The following is a 21,485-nucleotide window of genomic DNA, read 5'->3' as shown; positions in this document are numbered from 1 at the left end:
ACACACACTTCAGGACGGTTTTTCCAAAATGAGTCAAGTCTTAAAGAAAACCTAAGAACATTGTAAAAGTTTTTAAAAAACTATTACGTATTATTGTACTTGGACCATACGAGTCTTTTTTAGGTGGTCGCTGAAAATTTAGTCCTACCCATTACTGTGGTATATTGTGAATAAAGGTGAACTTAAAAGGGGTGTCCAGCTGACTCAAAGTGAAAGTTGTACACTTCATAAAGGCGGGAACATGTAATTTTTCAATACAATATTACAACTTGTTTTACCTGTGGTCTCCTCACCTGCTAAGTTCTCCATTGGTACCCAATGGTTACGACCTTTATGCTCCGCTGTTTTACTGGTCAGGCATGCTCAGTGCCTTCAAATTCTGTAATGACAACACAGTTTGTAACAGTCACGAATGCCAGTAACTGATGTGTGCAATGGGGAATTGTGGGGGATGTAGTTTTTGCACTCCCCAGTGGCCATTTCAAATAACAATGTGGAAATCTAAAGCTGTCTGGAAAGCGGCGGTGGCGCAGATTGACAAAAAAAAATAAAAAAAGGTACTGGAGTTTAGTTTAATGATTTAGATGGGTGTTTAGAATAGCAATAAGTGTGCAAGATTTCCCTAACATTTCCAATCTCCAGAATACCCCTTTAGGGACGGAGATTCACATGAGTGTATGTATATTTGCACGTCGTGTACTTGTTCGCGCAACTGCATTTACTGTACTTTTTGCGTGTGCAGATCGTATAAATTTGCATGTGCAAAAAAATAGACACCGATGCCCTCAGCCATTGAAATGGCTAATAAGTTTCATGACTTCAAAACGTTCTTTACCTGCGCAAGAAAATAGAGCAGGCTATGGGTTTTTTTGCACGACAAAATTGCGGACGCAAAATATATCCTTGGGAATGAACTCATTGAAATCAGTGGGTTCGATTCACTGAGTGCGCAAATACGGTTGTGTGGATCTGGCCTAACCAATTTTGACGAGGTAGACGTAACTGAATTTACTGTGCTACAGCTACTATCTGTAAACTAACACAATCACGGGGTTATTAGTAAATTAACAAATATAATCCTATGAAATAAGACAAAACAGCTCGTTTTGTTAACACAGTAGTTTTATTATTAACATTAAAGTCACAGATGCTGCAGTTGGTTCACCACAGTAAGTTTATGGGCGATTTCTTCATAGACTTCCATCATCATCGTCGTCGTCGTCATTCAGCTTCAGAGCAGATATATGAAGCTGCAGTTCTTCGTGCTCGTATCACATTCACCTCTTTAGATGAGCTTATCTCCACAGCAGACTATAAATAAATGGCCTCTCCCAACGACAATGCTTTCCTCTTTTTAGTACCAATACAAATACCAAAGGTTTCCCCTTTATAGTTTTGTTCAGAATTGATGAAAACTTTGCAAGAGTTAACTCGTTTAGACGTGAAGATGGCAGCTGACCTCGAATCCAATAGAACAGCTCCTTAAAGTTGTAAACGTTCCAATCGTTGAGATCGTGTAGAACAGTTTCCAGTTTTGCAAACTCATCAAAAGTGCCTTTTGGGTTTAAAACCTCTTTTCCACAAACTGCTTTTTCTATTCTTCTGGTGGCAGGAAGCTACATCCCGGGATTTGGAAAAGACACTAAGCATTCTTAACACGAGATGGAGCCATTTTTTTTCTTAAGCCAGCATTAAATACAATTGTTCTACAACAGGAAATAACTCACTTTGCTGAACTATCGACATGTAAACAGAAGCAGAGGGGTTTGTACCGTATCCATAAGGTGCGAATTCTTTAAAAATGGACTTGACTCATTTTGGAAAAATGTTCATTTATATGTTCTGTTCAACAAACGAGTACACTAGAAGGGATTATTAATAGCCAGGGTAAATGTTATGTCTACTTGTGAACACATCAGTTTATATAGAAATTTATTCTACAAAGAAACAAAAAGACACTCTGTACCGATTTAGGTGGAAGACGAGTTTGGGTGAAAACCTCTAAGGGTTCTTTGACACGGGCAGATAACTCAAGATTCCAGCGATTCATTGAGAATCTGAAGGATTGTCATTCGGTCTAAATACATGCACCAACTGAATGATAACCAAATTAATTATCATTTAGTCTATGCATGCACTGAAATTAGATGATCGGTCTGTGTAAACAGGCAGTCATTTATCTATAAACAGCCTATTTACTATGAATGGAGGGTGGCGGGAACGATCACTGGAATGATCCCCAGAACACTCCCCCTCCATTCACTCAGCAAGGCTTGTTCCTATGTACAAGCATAGGAGCAACCATCGCTGGGTCGTCCAGTCAGGCATCTGCGCTCGACAAGTCGTCCCGTGTAAAAGGACCCCAAGATATGCAGGGGAAATTATGAAAAGTAACCAGTTGGTATCGCAATGTCATAATTCACATAAGTCATCTGGTGACAATCCATCATGCTTTCATGATACATGCTCATAATGTAATACTTTAGGGTTAAGCTACATGAGCTCTTCTGCTTGGTAGGGTTTGACAGCACCAGGGTTTATCTGTGTTTTCTCCTGCCATCGATGCCCCCAGCACTGTTTAGGGAACTGCAGCACAGCACCAGTCAAGCTATTTGTACTGCAGCGACCCACACAACGCTCAGGAGCAGCGCTGTGCAGAGGGAAAATAAGAGAAGCTGTAGTGGTAATTTATCATTAATATGAGGTTACTGTGATGGAAAATCCCATTAAGTTGCAAGATAAAACAATTATTTTTCTTCCAACAAAAAGCAAATCTCCGGGTTTTGTTAACTGAAGTTAGATTTCCTATGAATGACTGCAAGTTGAGGAAAAGTGTCATCTACTTTTAGCACTATATACTGAGCTTATGAGCGGAAAGTAGGTGGCCTACTGAGTCCAGGGATGTAAGGGTTATACCCTCCTCCCCATTATTCTCCTGGTTTGCACACTGAAAGAAGCCACTGAATGCATTGAGCAGCGCTGAGGAGTAGTCTGTCTGTTCTAATTTTATAATGGACGGACTATCTAGCAGCAACGGTCAATGTATTCAACGGTGGCTTTCAACACCCATACCGGGGGAATGGCGGGGGAAGAGAAGATATGTATGAAACTACTGTCCACAGGTCACCTACTGTCAGCCCATAAGCTTAGGCTATAGGATTAAAAGTAGGTGACAGACTCCCCTTAGAATGCGTTTTCCAGTGCAAAGCCACATGATCTATCCTCAGGTTAGGTCGACAATAATAATTTGGCACGGGTCCACTGCCCAGGACCTCCATCGATCAGCTGATAAAAAGGAGCTTGCGGCCAACCAGCAGTCTCAACATGTCAGCCATTCTGCATGCTTCTCCAGTATGGTAGTGTAGTTCTCTCCCATGTACTAAAATAGGAGACAGCTTCACTACCACACCAGACCACTACAGGACAGACAGCACTTCGCAAGCTCCTTCACATCACCTTAGGCCTCCTTCACACTGAAGCCAAAGCCGTGCGATTTTGTCGAGAAGCCTATGGGTTCCTTCACACATGCAACATGCAACAACCAGACAAAAACATCGCGGGTCCGGCGATATGCCGCGACACACAAGGTTTTGCAGCCCATGTTTCCCTATGGAATCTCCCTCTCTGTTGCATCGCATGAAAACACGATTTTCGTGCGGTGCAATCCAGCTCTGACAGTAGGAAATCCTATTGTCAAAGCTTAATCAAAGCTCCAGCTGCAGGGGAAAAAAAATTAACCACAAACACATACATCACCTTAGAAGCGCTTCTCCCCGGGTCCTAGCATTGCTTCTCTTTATCTTCTGGCGGGGGATTGAAAAAACCCTGCCTCCTGGAAGCGCTGGCTATGATTAGCTAAGCATAATCCAATAATAGACATTCATCGAGCATTGGCTGTGATTGGCCAAGAGTCAACCAATCACAGCCAGCGCTTTCAGGAGCAGGGAATTTTTCAATCCCCGGCCAGTAGATGAAGGGTAGCAGTGCCGGGACCCGGGAGAAGATGCAGACCAGTGATGCGATATCGCTGCAATTTTCTCGCGGCGATGGCGTGTCACCCATGTGAAGGAGGCCTTAATGGAGGGGGTCTAAGTGGCAGACCCCTGGCAATCTATTAAGGATCTATCCTACAGCTAGACTATCAATGGCTTTGATCTAGAACACCCCTTCTTTTGTGCCATTGTAGAGCAACCGATTACAGTTTTAATTCATTCGGTAATCAGTCTTCCTTATGAATTTGAATATCTGAATATATCTGCTGCAGTGTAAATCATGAGGGTTAGGTAAAACAGCAGTCCGAGTCTAACACAACAGGAGGTGTATTTCAGCTAATAACCAATTATACTTTTGGCATAATGGAGGAGAACTAAATGTAGCCAATACGGGAAGAAAGGAAATAGCAGGTAAGTATTACCATAGATCGCACCTTGACTTCTGCTTTAACTGTATTCTATAGAAGACCAACAGTCTGATTGTAGTCCTAGTCAGCAGCTATCTGTTCCAACGTGGAGTACAATCTCAGGTCAGCCATAGTGTAAAAACGTTTCTAGAAAGCACGACAGATCACAGGCAATTTCAGCTGAGTAAGCAACAGAACTGGAAGTCTCAATCTTAGTCTATAAGCGTTTCTACAAGTATCTCCACTAAACTAAATGTCACCACAAATTATTTTTCTTTTAATTCACAAAAACTGAGAAGTGAATGCAGATTACAAGAAAGACTATTTTGTGGGCATTTTCCACATTGTGCAGAAAATGGTCAGAAACTAATGCTGAATCTACTACCGATGGGGGTGCAAAACTAATGAAGCATATGGGAGGAAACTTGCTCAAAAATCATTTTCCCACTAAATACATTTATTCCCTAAAATAGAGTATAAATGTCTGACTGTTGGAATCCCACGAACCCAAGAACGGCGCACCCAGAATGCTGCATGTAAATGAAGCCGTTGTGCGCGTGCGTAACCATCACTCCCATTCACTTCTATGTGATGTAAGTAAATCGAGGCGCTCTACTCCATAATTAGTGAATGGAGCGATGGGCATTCGGGATTGTTTGGGGACCAAGCGGTCAGACATTAACTATCTTTAATAGGAAAGTCCTTTTAAATCGATTGATCACCCCAAATAGTTTACTTTATTTGAAAAATCATTAACAGCTTAGAAATAATTTTCTAGATACACATCATTAAAAGTAAAAATACCTTTGTATAACACATGTGCAAACGACCCAAATGCCCACAGAAGTAGAGTCCAGACTTCCCAGTTAGCCGTTTCACAGCATGCTTGGTAGCTTCTCATATGGAATCAGAACATGGAGATTTTGTGTCCGTCTGCAGCAAGTTACCGATGACTAACGTCTGCGCTAATGCTGTAGACCGCGCTCGTTCGGTCAGAGCTGCAAGGTTCTGACTAAATATGCAGCTGTGGTGGGTTGTGGGAAATCACCAGGCATGCCAGAAACTGCTTAAGGCTACCTGCCCACGGGCATTGCGGAATACCGATATTCTGCTGCCCAGGAGCAGTCAGTTCTCCGCGGAGATCCTATCTGACAGATAGGCTCACTGGGGAGGATCGCAGCATGCTGCGATTTGCTGCCCGCGAGCAGAGAATCGCTATGATTCTTGGACTGCGTTCCCCACGGATGGAAATTTGCCCGTGCACAGGAGCCCTAACCGGAAGGTTCGGATATCCATACTGGACACATTCATTAACTTTTCAATTACATGCATTTAAAAATTTCTTTTTGATATTGATTTCTTCAATAAATAGGATCTATACTTGTGGAGATGGGTCATTAATAGTAAAAGCCTGGAATGCCCCTTTAAGAGAACCTATCTTCAGGATAGGTCACCTATAGTTGATCATCAGGGATTCATTGCTGGGGGACCCCGCTGATCCTTTGACGCACTGTCAGTGCAGCGGAGCTAGAACTAGTCATGACTTGACACTCCTCATTGCGGTCAGTGCCCAAAGTATAACAGGCAGCATCGCTCCTATTAATGTCCTTGTAAGTCCGGCTTTTATCACCAATGAGGACGTCCAGCCCACTGCACTGGACAGTGGGCCAGAGGATCGGTCATCAATAGTAAAGGAAAAAAAAAAGTTCCATATATTATCTATATCTGAAAAAACAAAAACACAGGTGCTTGTATGACACTTCCTGGTTTTTTCATTCTCTGCATTGTTTAGCAAAAGAAATATGAAACACGGAGGCGTATGCTATCATTTTTTTTCCAATTGTCGACATCCCTGACTCCAATAGGCCGCCTGCAGACGAGCGGAAATCCCGTCGCGGGATTTCCCGCGGGATTTCCGCCGCTGAAAGTTTGCATAGGAGTGCATTAAAATACGCACTCCTATGCAGACGGCCGCGGTTTGGCCGCGTGAAATCTCGCGCGGCAAACAAACTGCGGCATGTTCTAATTTTCTGCGGGGCACGCACTCACCCGGCCGCCGGCTCCGGTCTGCGCATGCGCCGGCTGCGCGGCAGCAGGCACATGAAAGAGCCGGGGCCGCCAGGCGCGGGTGAGTACGCGCTCGTCCCTGCAGGCGCTCGGGTCGGATCGCGCAGCGAGAATTCTCGCTGCCGGATCCGACCCGCTCGTCTGCAGGCGGCCATAGTAGAGCATTATCTGAATTTTTATTTTTTTTTTTTTAAATCAGACAATAGTGTACGCTAGAATTCACAGTTGTTGCATTAACCCCCATGGATGCGCATGCTGTCTGAGTCCATCAGCTCACAGACGGACAATAAAACTGTGTGAATTAGGCTAAAGGGAGAGGTAATAAGTAGCTAAATAACTCTGGTACAGCTGCCAGCGGAACGAAGAATGGTAAGCTGAAGTCATTGCTTCCCGTGCAAACAGACATCGGGCATACTTCTACAGTATCAAACAATTACTGGATAGCGCCAACTTTGCCTGCTCTACCGTTGTGGTAGTCACTGACAGTCGCACCTCTACTACATTTAAGATTTTAGGATTCAATAGTTAAAAACATAAAATTTGCTGGATCATTTGAATGACAATTGTTCAGTATAAACACGGCTAATGATTGAACGAACAAACGATTATTTGCTCATTTAATGCAGGCATGAAATAATTATTTGCTCATGCACAACTCATTGCGTGCGAGTAGCGATCGTTCGGTTGCTCACGTTCACCAATAGTGATTGGGAACGACTGAACTTGAGGGAAGAACCCCTCTTGGAAGACATCTTTCCAGCGGTCCCTTTCTGCTGCTGAAAGTAATCAAAGACACTAAATAAAAGCATTCTATGGGCAACTCAAAGTCTCAAGGGAAAATGTGGCCTTCAGCTAGAGGATTTTCACTGTCACAGCCGCGGATGACACTGGCTGTGCCGCAGGAAAGCAGGAGATTTAAAGAAAAAAAAAAAAAAAAACCTGTGCAGAAAAAAAAAAAAAAAAAGAAGATCCGGCCGCAACGGAGGAGACCCGCACCGCGTTCAAACAGGTGAGTAAATGTCTTTTTTGGCCTCATGGCTGCGGCCACGGCTGGAAACCACTGCAGGATTTTGTGTGTTTGATATTTCCATTCTTCTGTTCCATCAAAGAAAAATGCATAGATGAGATATACATCTACATACACACACAAAAAAAAACAAAACAAATCAAGGGCATAGAAAAGGTTGTCGAAGTCTAATTAAACTTTGTGCGTGATTGTAACAGTGAAGTAATAGATTACAATATCAGAGCAAAACGGTAATTAATTGCAAAAACTGACCACTTGGAGGGAGGCTGTAGTACTCTGCTGTACTGCCTCCAGCTTGGATACAAGAAGTAATATGGGCAGGCATGATGCTCTAGTACCCTGTTGTACCGCCTCTAGCTTGGATACAAGATGTGATACAGGCAGGCATAATGCTCTAGTACCCTGTTGTACCGCCTCTAGCTTGGATACAAGATGTGATACGGGCAGGCATGGAGGCTCCAGTACCTTGTTGTACCGCCTCTAGCTTGAATACAAGATGTGATATGGGCAGGCATGGAGGCTCTAGTACCCTGCTGTACCGCCTCTAGCTTGGATACAAGATGTGATATGGGCGGGCATGGAGGCTCTAGTACCCTGCTGTACCGCCTCTAGCTTGGATAGAAGATGTGATATGGGCTGGCATGGAGGCTCTAGTACCCTGTTGTACCACCTCTAGCTTGGATAGAAGATGTGATATGGGCTGGCATGGAGGCTCTAGTACCCTGTTCCACCTCTAGCTTGTATACAAAATGTGATACAGGCGAGCATGGAGGCATACAAGTTCTGTAAGGTTTCCTGTGGCATATTGCTCCATATTTGCTTTAAGTGAAGTTAGTGGCCCAGATGGTCCCACACACGTTCTATTGGCAATAAATATGGCGAACAGAAAGGGCACCTAAGTGTGCCAATGTTATGGAGGCATTCCCGCGATACCCTTGTTGAGCACGGCCGAGAATTATCCTGCTGAAAAATGCCTCTTGGAAGCCACGAGAGGAACACATGTGGCTGTAGGATGTCCTGAATATATTGCTGAGCTGTCATTGTCCCTCGTACCACTACTGGGGGGGGGGGGGGGGGGGGGGGGGGGCGCCGACTGTCATATGTGATGGTCCCCAGGACCATCGCATTAGCACTGGGGGCAATGTGCCACAGCAAAGGCAGGATTGAGGCACTCACCCCTAGGTCTCCAGCCACAAATATGGCAGTCGTCAGTGCCAAAACTAAACCTGCTTCTAACTTCAAAGCAGTCAAGTTTTGTCATTCATGGCACCATTGCAAAGGGAAGCGATGGTGGTTGTCAAAGGCAGTACATGTAATGGGTAGAGCAAGACCAAATCTCTTTCAGCAAAGTACTTGGAAATGGTTCTAACAGACAGGGGTGTAACGAAGATGCCACCTGTCTCTGGATGGCAGACAACAAAATAGTTGGGGCAGTTTGTGCTTTCCGGATGATTAGACGATCCTCTACTGGCGGTCTGTTGATAGCATCCTGCGCCCGGTCACCTAGTTTGTGCCCTCACACATCCACTGGTCCTAACAGGGTGGTCAGAACGGCCCAGGTGTCGAGCAATTCGTCAATATGACCATACAGCTTTTCGCATTCCAATAATGCGCCCCTCTCAACTCTGTTAACTGGGCAATATCTCTTTGATTGCATCGTAGAGGCGTGTCTGATGGTCAACAAGGTCTACACAAGTGGAAATATAGATCCACTACACACAAGGAGCCTCCAAGAGCCTTTTTATAGGCCGAAGATGGAACCACTTTAGGGCGTCAGGCGACAAGATCGTTTACCTAATTATCTGCATGCTGGGTTGTGTAGCCAAACGACAACTTCTAGGGACTTCATTTTTTTTTTTTTTTTTGACAAGAGTGTATTTAGGTCTCACACACACACTAATATATATCCACCCTCCCACTAAATACACCCAATCAGAAAGTGCAAAAAAAAAAATAAATCGCAGTTGTACTCCTAGACGCTCTGTTACAGTGTATGTACATAAAAGGTATGTATAACAGTATAATGGCTTTTGTATCAGCTCAACTCTCTCACAGAATCCTTCCGACTCTCTCCTTTGGTGCTTCAGGGCCAAAAATACCTCCAACAATACAAAATTGTCCCTTTATTCTAGGACTGTAAAAAGAAAATTGATACAATGCATTCATTATTAAACGGATGCATCATAAACTGGCAGATATTTGGACACTTTTTTGATTGACCAATTCAAATAAGTTGATTTCTTGCTGGATCCATAAAAATGTGGTATGAAAAAGAGCCTAATAGATCGATAAAAACTGAAACCTTCGTTACCATTTGTTTCAGTTTGATCGTTTATGTAGACAAATCTGTTGGAAACTAAAACGCAAAAGCAAGTGTGGGCAGAGCCCAAGGCTGGGTCCGCACAGGGCAGAGATACCACAGCATTTACATTAGCCGCAAAGTGGACAAGATTTTGAAAGTCCCATCCACAAGCTGCAGAAATAATTCACACAAAGGCTTAACGCCCACGGACGGTTTTGCCGCAGCGTCTCACCACAGCTATTCGGTTCTATTGAACCGAATAGCTCAATGTACACGCTGCGGAATTCCACCGCGGAATTCGGCAGTGTGAAATTACCTGCAGCATGTCCTATTTGCTGCGGGAATACGCTCGTCACACTATACCTCTGCTGTAGCACACCGGCGCGTAAGGCGGGACTTCGCGCAGCAGATCCGAAAGTATGGGGTCTTTGGGGAGGGGGGGTAATTTTGTTGCATAAAATAAGTAAAATTGTGACCATCTGAAGAACTGCATTCCAATTTATTCATTCAGATGAGCGATTTACGGCCACGAAAAAACATTGCACCAGAAAAGTAGGAGATCGGTAAGCGAATTTATACACGGCTGAAAAAGCTAGGTCTTGCCCTATCTCTTGACCGAGATACGCTGGAGGCTACTATAGCATGGCCTAGTCTTGGAGCCCACAGATGGGATGTTATTCAACATGAATGATTTTTCAACTACAGCACCCAAATAAAAACTCAACAGAGCAACTCAGGTTTTTAGCCGCCTGCAGACGGGATTTCAGTCCCTGGAAGCTGCCATATGATTGCGTTTGTTAATGCAATCCTTTGCAGACGGCCGCGATTTGGCCACGCGAAATCTCGTGCAGCAAACAAATCGCAGCATGCTCTATTACTGTGCGGGGCTCTGCAGAAACATCACTCACTGGCTGCCGGCACACGAAAGAGCTGGGGCCGCGGGGGAGGTGAGTGCCCGCACTGCTCTCTGCAGACGCTCGGGTCGGGTCCCGCTGCGAGAATTCTCGCAGCCGGATCCGACCCGGCTGTCTGCGGCCTTTGACAGATATCTGCCGCCTTTGACAGATATCTGCCATCAGTGGACGTGTCACAAGTTTGTGTCATTTAAAAATAATAAAAAGAATTGCCCATGGTTGGCAGAATACGGTCTATATTGGGCAAGTCAGACATTGAGTCTCTATTGTGTCATCAGTTAGTGTTAAAGACAACACATACTATGTTTTCAAAAAGACATCCCTGTTTAACTCTAACGCCCAATGTCCACGGGCGGATTTGAATTGCGGAATCCGCACACGGACAATCCACAGTTCAAGCCTGCAGATTTTATTTGCGGATGCCATGCACAGAAAAGAAATCGCAGCATGCTCCATTTTACTGTGGATTCTGCGTCCATGGGCCACATTGATCTCTATGGGAGTGAGCGATTATCAATTTAATTGCAGATTTGTAGGTAGATACCCCTCTGGTTGCTTGGAGACCAAGCAGGGAGGTGGGGGAAGGCAGTCACTTTGGGCTTCCGTTTTTTTTCCTCCCCCATGCAGACGATCCGTGATTGCCAACACGCATTTAAAAATAATTTCCGCTGCGGGAATCTGCGCGTGCTCCCGAAATGAGGCACAAATTTGAAAAAATGATTGATATCCAGTTACAAAACTGTGAAACATGTTTGTATATTCATATAAACATGAGCTGCTGTTTCTGCCTAAAACAAAGAGGTTTTCAACTTTTTTTTTTCTTTCAGAAAACCGCACCATCTCAGCGCTAAACAGCTATACAGTTCTCTGTCAGTAGAGCCAGACAGGAAAGAAAAGTGATACTTCAGGAATTGTTCCAACACTTCATACATGTGGCTTACTCAGGGAACGGCCTCAAACTATTGGTATACTTCTCCCACTTCAAAAGAATTAACACACAGAAACAAAAATAAAACCAAAACATTGTTGTTTTGAACTTTATTGTAAATGAAGTAAAAAAAATTAAAAAATTATATAAAGTGTCAAGGGGAGTAAAGAAATGATGTGAGTGTTGTTGGTAAACTGAGTTTGGTAACATAATGAGTAATTCGGAGAACGTTCATACTGTGAAAGTGTTATTTACGTGGCGGTACCACGGCTCACGTTAGGGTGTGTTCACATCTGTGCAAAGTCATTTTCCTTACAGGAGCGGCAACTGAAGGACCTCAGATCTCTGGGTTTTGGTTGGTTAATTTTACAAAAACAAGACAGCGCTGAGCTATTTTTCTGCTAAATTTGCTGACGTGCCCCAACGGATGTGAACGCACCCTCAGGGCTCCTGCACACGGTCGGACTGGATTTGCGGAATCTGGGGCCGGTGGCTGGGTCCAGATTCCGCAGCAAATACTGATAATTGCCTTCTATGGAGAACCACTGCTTCCTGCACACGAGCGGACATTTCCACTCATGGCAGGAAAAACATAGCATGCTCCATTCTGTGCGGCGCAGCTTTCTCTGTACTGCACATGCGCAACGGCTGGCACTCCCACAGGACAGAGAAAGGAGAACCCGGACATGTAGGCTGCTGCAGAATCTGACCCTCTAACCCTGTCGTGTGCAGGAGACCTTGGAGCAATATATTTACTGAAAAAAATAAAACACTACAAAACACAGGAAGTGACCATTTTTAGAGAAAGGGGCGATAATTAGGGAAGACGTCCCACGTTTCTCATGACGACATCTGAAAGATTTTGAAGGCAACTACTTGACAGACCCAGAGGTGTTGGGGCACGTTCACGAGGGGCAGATGTACTACAGGTTCCCCCCCCCCCCCCCCCCATGTGGACCCTCCTCACGGAAAATCTGTGGCATTTACAGAAGCAGCAGAGTGGATGAGATTTTCAAGATCTCCTCAACACGCTGCGTAAAGAATCAGCACAAATCTGTGCGGAAATTCACATGCGGGCGTAGTTTAAATCCACAGAATGCCAATTGTAGCGCCAGATATGCCCCAGAATCCACCTCTTCTACACCAAAAACAGCACTAAAATCTGCATCAAATGGTGCAGTTTTTGCTGCAGGTATTCCACACAGTGTGAACATGACTTCAAGCTCACCTAATAAGGCCTGAAGGGCCATTTACACGGGACAATTATCGCGCAAAATTCAATCAGACAAACGATTATGCGAGATAATCGTTACATCTAAATGCGAAAACATTGCTTATTATTCGTTTACTCAGCGTTATCGCTGACTTTCAAACCAGGCTAAGAAACCATTTCTGGTTTGCTTACTTCTCGCTGCGTCTAAATGCTCAGTGCTTCACATAAAATGTGAAGAGTTAAGCCAGAAGTCGGCAGTGGTCTGACTGAACACTCTACACCAGCGCTAGCAACTAGCGGGGACTTTAGCATTCAGGCAGTCGTTCCGTGTAATCCCTGCATTACTGACTAGGACGCTGCAGAAACAAACAATCATTGCACAACAAAATATACCATTTTTATTTCTTATCATATTTGTTCTTTCTAATAAAAAAACTCAAGTTAACGTTTCCCAGAAAAAAATATTACGATTTTAATGGGCAGGTCTGAAAGTTTTATTAAATACGAAAAAGGTTAAAAAAATAAAAAATTAATACTAATGCATGCTGTGATTTTGGAAAAACGTCATGGACCCCCAAAGAAAACTCCCCAACAAAACAGCAAATGGGCCTCATTTATCAAAACTACTAACAAAAAAAAAAATGTTGCCCATAGCAACTAATCAGAGCAATTTTCATTTGGTAAACTGCTGTGGTAAGTTGATAGATGCACTGTGATTGGTTGCCATGGGCAACATACAGTTCTTTTAGACAGTTTGGTAAATTTGCCCTGTTTGTGGTGCATTTCATAATTCCCTGCTGACCTACAGCTGGATGGGATTTTAACGTGCAAAAACACCAGAATAAAATCACTAAAACGTGACGTTTTGGATGAAGAGACCGCGCCAGAAATCACACCTGATATTTTTAGTATTTTTTCCCCCAAAATCCCAAAGATAAAACAGCAACATTTTTAAGGCGGGTTTTAAACTGCCGATAATGCACAAGTTCTGTGCGATTGGGAGCAAATTTTTCGCTCGTACTAATAGCGCAAAAAATGGCCTATTATTCTGTAGAAGAGCCAAAATAAACGCATTAACCCTGCCTGTAGATGTGATTTTCAAGCAAATGCAATGTATTTTCCCCCATTTTCAATATTGAAGGCACGTGCAATGTCCTTTTTTTCCTGTCTGAAAAATGCATGCAGAGCGAAACGCTGAAACTCCTTGCATAAGCCTGAAGAGTCGCAGGTTTATAAGTGTGATAGCGGTCGGATTTCCTCAGGCCCATACTGCACTCACCTGTATAACACAAGGCTACGTCATACGATTCTGTGCGATATTGGGCCGAGAGATCAGGCCTGATATTGCGCTAATCAGAGTTTTACCTGCAGACGATAGGCGGCTCACATGGAAAACTGCCTGGCATCATTGCGATCCTCTGGTGCTCGCTCCACATGTTTCAGAGGATCAGCATTGATGGCAAAGGGAAGCATCGCACTCACATGCAAGGTGTTCGAAAACAATGGATGATGCGTTTGAGGGATGCAAAAAAAAAAAAATGCTCATGTTTATGACCCTATCCAATTTGTTTGAGTTTTGTGCATTTTCCAATGCGAGAGATTCTCGCCTGTGTGAATATAGCAGCGTTTGTTTTTATTTCCTTTAGTGCCTCTGGGCGGCTTCTTGTATTCGTGCAGATTTGCAAGGTGTTTTTTCCCCCACTTTTTTCTACCCCTCCCTACTGAAGTCTATGAAAAACCAGCAAAAGAGCAAAAAAAACAAAAACAAACAAAAAACACCACACCGAAAACCTATGGCATGCTGCCAACTGAAAGATCAGGGGGAAAAAAAAGCACTACTGACCCTAAAAGTATATGTCAAGAAAACAATACAGATGGTGTCTTGCAGCGAGTCTCCTACTTCGCTCCCGCTAACAGCTGGCTGTTGTGGTTTTTATTTATTTTTTCTGCCACAAAAAAGTAGCATAAAGCATCACTAAAACATGGCCTTGTGCCAACAACCACTGCTTGTGAAAACCCCCTTATAAGAAAAAAACACAAACTCTTTCTAGATGCCGCGACAACTTGGCGGCTTAGATTAGCCCTGGCAGGGGGCACACGGAGCTGTCACCTGGATGATCCCTTCCCTACAGGACGGAACACTCGGCATTCCGTGCACAAGTCGCAGCATTCCGGGTCTGTCGCACAAGAATCGCACTGGACAACAGAGACACACACTACAGTGCAACACATTTATTGAGGTCTACGGGAGGGGGGCGCTAAGTCACACCAGGAGGCTCCCATCACACCAAAACATGCGGGCTTGTACATTTGGATACATTCTTTCCGTTGTGTTCTGCAGGAAGCACCAGATCCCGAGCTGTCAGGTGGGATCCACTAGGAGCCAGCAGATCGCCGGGAACAGATTGAAGAAAATTCTGATTTTACATCTTTAGAATGAAAAAAAAAAAAAGGAAGGAGAAAAAAAAAAAATGCAAAACCAGAAATGACCCAACCTGGTGCTGGCGATCTGTGCCCAAGAGCTGACACTCGGCGTGTAAAGGCGGGAGAACGCGGCAGACACGGCGGCTGCAGCGGGCCGCCCGCCGCGGGTTATGCAAGAGCGGCCCCGGCTCTCCGCACTCTTCCCGCCCGTCTCCGGGTGACCCCCGTGTCTGCCTCGTCCTCCCCCGGCTGCCTCCCAGCGGCCGCCATTATCCTTTGTTCCGCGGCTCCCCGGCCGCACACGGGCAGCGGCTCCCCGGCCGCCTCTCCCGGCCAGTCACACGGGAAGCATCGGGGGAGGGAAAGAAGGAAAATAACAAATGTCGGGAAAATACAGCTCGGTAACTGTCCTCTCACACGGGGTGAGCGCGCCGGGGTGTGTGAGAGGAGAGCCCGCGGCTGTGCGGCCTGCTGCACGGCTCTCCTCCAGCCTCTCCCTCTCCTCCTCCTTCCTCTTACCGGGTTACACTGCCTCTCCTCCGTCACTGCTTTCGTTCGCGGCTGGGATCTCGCTGGGCTTTTTTTATTCTCTTCCCCACCACGTAACACACCGCGTCAAACTACACCTCCGCCGCGTCACTCGGCTGCTCGCTCCTCTCTCTCCTTCCTCTGCTGCTGCTGGGCGGTTTCTAAGGATTTTTTTTTTTTTTTTCTTTGGCTTTTTTTTTTTTCCTCTCAGTCTATGTCGGGCGCGGCATTGTGCGGCGGGCTCTGTTCTGATAGGACGGCGGCCTAGCTCAGCAGCGCCCACAGCCAATCAGAGGCGGAGGGGCGGGGCTTAGAGCTTTCGTCTCTTTGGCGCCTGCGCGCTGGAGGGATGGAGCCGGAAGTAAACTGGTTGTTCCCCGCCACCGCTGTGTGACAGGAGGTTGGCGGCTGTTCTGGTTGAGGATGGTCGCTCGCTGCGGCTTTTCTCACAAGGGGAAGTGTGTCGGTTAGGAGGCAGTATAAGCCATGGCAGGACGTAATCCTCTACTGACTGCCGCGGGGCTGTTTATTTTGTGTCTCCGCGCTCTGAGTGGGGGAGGGTGCTTTTGCACTGTTCAAATAATCGTCGAATCGGGTGAAAATGAGAAATAATTACACTTTTTTCCCCCAAAAGAATGTTTAACCCCTTAATGCTCCAGGGTGTACATTTACATCATGGAGGTTAGGGGTTTGTATGGAAGATGGGTCGGTGGTCGATCCTGCTCCATTCTTTGCCGGTGCCGGATGTTTCTTACAGCCGGCCACCGCTCGGATCAGCAGCGCCACTGACTGAAGCCGTTAACCCTTTAAATTCTGACAGCGGCATTTTAATGCCCCCGATCAATGCTCAGGGGTCCCGGAATAGACCCCTGCAAGGAGATCGTGGGTATTATTGTACCTTGATGCCACCGGAGGCTAGGGGTTAGACAGGAGGAACGCCCTTCTCACACCCCTAGCTCCCAATTGGTGGATTTGTTAAGGCAGCTAGCAGCAGCGTGGCCATGGATGTTTGCCTGTCCTGAGGGTTAGGGTTCATGTTCCTGTAAGTCTTGTGGTGGCAACCCCAATATATATATCTTTATGTATTGGGGTTTGGTGGGCCTTGACACAGGGAACATTTGTCAATTAAAATGCTTGCATTCTGTTTTGATACAACTATAGAAATGTACGTGCAATTATGCAATACTTCCGCTTATATGAAAATATCTGTTTTTATAACTCTGCTGACAAAGATGGAATAAAAAATGTAAAAATTAGGTTGAAATTTTGTCAGTTTTCCATTTCACTTCACTTAGAATTTTTTTCAGTACGTTAAATAGCACCATTGAAAAATACAACTCGTCCCACAAAAAACAAGCTGTCATTCAGCCACATTGATAGATACAGGAGTTATGATTTTTTTAAAGGTGGGGAGAAAAAACTGAAAATGGAAAAAAAGGCTGCATCTTTAAAGGGTTAAAAACGTTTTTTTGTTTATAGTAGTCTACAGCAATACCAGGATAAAGTGCTGACCTGCAGGAGTGCTTGTCATTTCTACTGCACCACAAACACTAACCCTCCCCCCCCCCCCCCCCCCCAAAATGGCATAAGGCCCCTCCTCTCCATATAGAAGGCCTAGTGCTATGAATAAAGCATTATAGTTGGGGGCCCTGTTACAGGTTTTGCACTGGGGCCCAGAAGCTTCAAGTTAAGCCTCTGATGGTGCATTAAACAGCACCATTGGAAAAAAAAACTCGTCCCACAAAAAACAAGCCCTCATACAGCAACGATGATGGATAAGTAAATAAGTTATGATGTGGCTGCATCCCTAAGGGGTTAATGGCGATTCTAGTAGTATTTCACCTCCTAAATGTAAATCTTTTCTTAGGATTTTTCCATCAGGCAAGTTTTTTTATGACACACATTTCAAGTTTTATACAATTGCCGTGTTTCTTTGAAAATTACTCCATGTCTTATATTAATTTTTGCCCCAAAAGAGGCACAGGGTCTTATTTTGGGGGGATGTCTTACCTAGCAGGCGCCATCTGGGTCCCTCCCGCTGGTCTCCGCAGTCCGGGCAGGCTTGCTTGCAGTTTTCAGCGCAAACAGAACATCGCTTGCTGGTAATGGGTTTGTAAACCCTGCCTCCAGCAAGCGATTGCTCTGATTGGCCAAGCAGCGGCACTCGAGAACCAATCAGAGCTGGCGCTTGATGAATGAATGAATGGCTGTGATTGGTTCATCAAGCGCTGGCTCTCATTGGTCCATGAGCGCTGTGACTCAGCCAATCAGAGCCGGCGCTTGATGAACCAATCACAGCCATTCATTCATTGAATCAATGTCATTGGTTCATCGAGTGCTGGCTATGATTGGTTGAGCCACGGTGATCGTGAACCAATCACAGCCAGCCCTTCCTAGAGGCAGGGATTTTGATCCTTCAATCCAGGAAGGGCTGGCAGAAGACTGAAGACGAGTGCTGGACTTGAAGAGGAGACCCGCGCCAGAGAGGACAGTGCGTCTTAGGTGACGTATTATTATTTAATTGTTTTTTCCTGCAGCTAGGGCTTAGTTTAGGGCTTTTACAGTATGATTTCCTAGTGTAAAAGTTGCATCGCACCGCACAAAAAACACGTTTTCATGCGATGCAACCGAAAGAAAGGCCCCATAGGGAAACATGGGCTAGAAAAAAATCGTAAATTGTGGCTATAGAGCAGGCCATGATCTTGTAATCTCGCAGGATATAAAACATCGTTCGTGTGGAAAAACCTATAGGAAAGCATGGGCTCCACATACAGGCAATTTATAGCACTGTCGCATTGCAACAAAATCGTGCAATAAAGTTGCCAGTGTGGATGCGGCCTGAGTCCTCTTTCACACGGATAACAACGATATCGCTGCTACAAAATCGCTGCTGTGTACACATGATTTTGTAGCATCAGCGATGCTTTTTTCTTGGGAAAAATGTAGCATCGCGTTGCTGATACCCGCGATTTTCTCGTGAAACAGGCCGCATCCACATGGGTGATTTTGTTGCTATGTGACAGTGCTACAAATGGCATGTAAAGCCCATGCTTTCCTATGGGTTCTTCCACATGAGTGATGTTTTATAGCCTGCGACATTGCAAGACTACAAAATCGCGGCATGCTCTACACAGTCACAATTTGCAATTTTTTGTAGCTTATGTTTCCCTATGGAGCCTTCCTCTCTATCACATTGCACAAGAAACGCGGTTTTCGTGCGATGCAACTTTGACAGTAGGAAATCCTACTGTCAAAGCCCTAAACTAAGCTCTAGCTGCAGAAAAAAATAAAGAATACATCAGCTTAGAAGCACTGTCCGGTTCCGCTGCGTCTTCTCCCCGGTCCCCCGACACTGCCCTTCATCATCTCTTCTGGCCGGGGATTGAAAAATCCCCGCATCCTGGAAGCGCTGCCTCTGATTGGCTGAGCGCTGTGACGCAAGTTCGTGCTATGGGATGCGATAAACAACGAGGCTCTATAGGAAAACATGGGCTACAAAACATAGTAAATCACGGCTGTATAGAGCATGCCGCAATTTGCAGTGGCGCAATATAGCAGGCTACAAAACCGCTTGTGTGAAAGAACCCATTGGAAACCATGGGCCTCACTTACATGTATTTTGTAGAGAAGTCGCATTGCTGCAAAATCGTGCGATTTTGTTGACCGTGTGAAACCAGCCTGACCTTTTAGGTCATGTGTGCTAAAATAGGAAGCAATTTAAATAGCCTACATTGCTGAATGCATGCATCTGGATGGCAGATTCTTTCACCAACACAAAGGTGTAAGCTGGACTTTGCATGGTGTGTTCTCATTGTGGAAAGGCTGACACAGCTTTGATGTCTCACCTGCTAAAAGTTATGCTCGGTCGTAGGTCTATTACATGCCCTAATGTTTATTTGAACATTAACCCTATGCACCTGCAGCATGTGTTTCCCACGAGGACCAGGAGGTGCACAATACTCATTACATACAATGGCCTTGCAGTACCTTCCTAGGGAAATGTGTCCTTGATGTAATAGTGCACCGTGCATGCTAAGAGGTATTGCTATAGACCCGTCTTTTAATGCAGAGCCTTGTTGTCCCCATGTGCTGAAACTTGGACAAATGTAGCGCTCTTCTGCTGTTTTGCCAAATAACGTATATTATTCACACAAGGCTTATGGCTCGGCCGCAGTGTGTGGCCCATCACGCGCCTTGCCCTGTTTAGCATTGTCAGCTGCCCGGTGTACAATACTTTTCTGGGTCCCTTGCTGGGTGTAGCATAGAAATATATGAGGGCTGTACCGAATGTAATGCAAAAGTGGTCATAACTTCTTTATTAACTGATGTAGATCGCTCAAATTCATGTAGTTGTTGTGACTTTTCCTGTATACAAATTTGCTACTCAATATAGTCTTCATTAAAAGAGATGCATTTGTGCCATCGTTAAACCCAACTCTCGAATCCTCTTTTAAAAAAGTCAGGTGTGCACTGTCATATGCACTTCTTCACAGCCACTTTCACTTCGTCTGTGTCATCAAATTGTTGTCCCCTTATCCTGTCCTTCATTGGACTGAACAGGTAGAAGTTGGAGGGTGCTAGTTTCAGGCTGTACGGTGGATGGTGGACAACGGACCAGCCCAATTTGCCAATCACCTGATTTGTCGTGGTAAATGTGGATCGCGTTCTGATTCTTGTGCGCTTTATTCCTCCTAATGGCTTATCTAAGTTTCTGGAGTGTTTCAATGTACCAATTGCTGTTGATGGTACGGCCTCGTTCCAGAAAATCAAGGAGAATGACGCCTTTGTCATCCACAAAAACAGTCAGCATGACTTTCTGTGCTAATCACTGGCTCTTGAACTTCTTAGGCCTTGGAGTGATTCTTCATTTCCAGATCATAAAGCTATGTCCACGTTTCATCCTCTGTCACCAGATCGGAAAAAAACGTGTCTTCATTGGCTTCAAATGCTTCAAGCAAATGAGAGCAGGCTTCGACCTTTCTCTCCTTCAAATCAGGTGTCAACTGCGTAGGTATCCACTTCGTTCATACCCCAAGCTTTCCACCGTCTTCTGTCTGGAATTGAGACCACAGCTCAGTTGTATAACAAGCTCACGAATTGTGACACATCTGTCTGCGCGAATCAACTTGTCCACTTGCTGACGATTCGTGTCAGTGGTCACAGTTCATGGTCTCCCACTGCATGGCTTGTTTTCAATGCTAGTTTTCCCTTCTGTAAACTTCTTCATCCACCTGTGAACATTGCTCTTGTCAATGGTGTCACATTCTGTAGTCTTCTGTGGATGTCGGACAGCCTGCACCCTCCTTTGTCAATCTGGCTCTTTGCACACTACCAGGGTCTATGGTGACTGAACCTGCCCTGTAGTTTATCAGATGGTGCATTTTTTGCTCCCTTTTCTGTGAGTTACAACCTTTATCAAGAACTCAATGGTAGCCTGTTGCTTCTGCTTGAAAGTCATTATTCACCTGCAAGGAAAAACAAGATTCTGAAACACCTGTATAGAAGAATGGTCTCTCCAATCACGTGCAATTTGAACAATTTGCATCAGTTAATAAGGAAGTTATTACCACTTTTGCATTACTTTCGGTACAGTCCTCATAGTTAAGGGCCCCCTGATTTGCTCTCCTCCTTGACTATCATCAATAAGCACATTGTAGATGGCATATAAAGTCAACGATATCAC

The 21,485-nt window shown here is 45.0% G+C and overlaps 1 protein-coding gene across 4 annotated transcripts in view; it reads right to left on the bottom strand.

Moving 5' to 3' along the window:
- Window positions 1–15,970, bottom strand: part of CREB1 (cAMP responsive element binding protein 1) — a 44,147-nt gene extending 28,177 nt beyond the window's left edge. Inside the window, exons 1-3 of one of the 4 annotated variants that reach the window (XM_066576099.1) lie at window positions 15,794–15,970; window positions 4,415–4,546; window positions 294–379 (exon numbers count right to left, since the gene is read on the bottom strand). The gene's annotated coding sequence lies outside the window, so the exon portion shown is untranslated. Of the gene's footprint in view, window positions 1–278; window positions 380–4,414; window positions 4,547–15,793 lie in introns of all 4 variants that reach the window. The other 3 variants (XM_066576101.1, XM_066576098.1, XM_066576100.1) reach the window with 3 other exon arrangements.
- Window positions 15,971–21,485: the final 5,515 nt, after the last annotated feature.

This window comes from Eleutherodactylus coqui, chromosome 8 (genome assembly GCF_035609145.1).
Source record: "Eleutherodactylus coqui strain aEleCoq1 chromosome 8, aEleCoq1.hap1, whole genome shotgun sequence".
In the NCBI taxonomy this organism is placed as follows: domain Eukaryota; kingdom Metazoa; phylum Chordata; class Amphibia; order Anura; family Eleutherodactylidae; genus Eleutherodactylus; species Eleutherodactylus coqui.
This window is presented reverse-complemented; position numbering and strand designations above follow the sequence as displayed.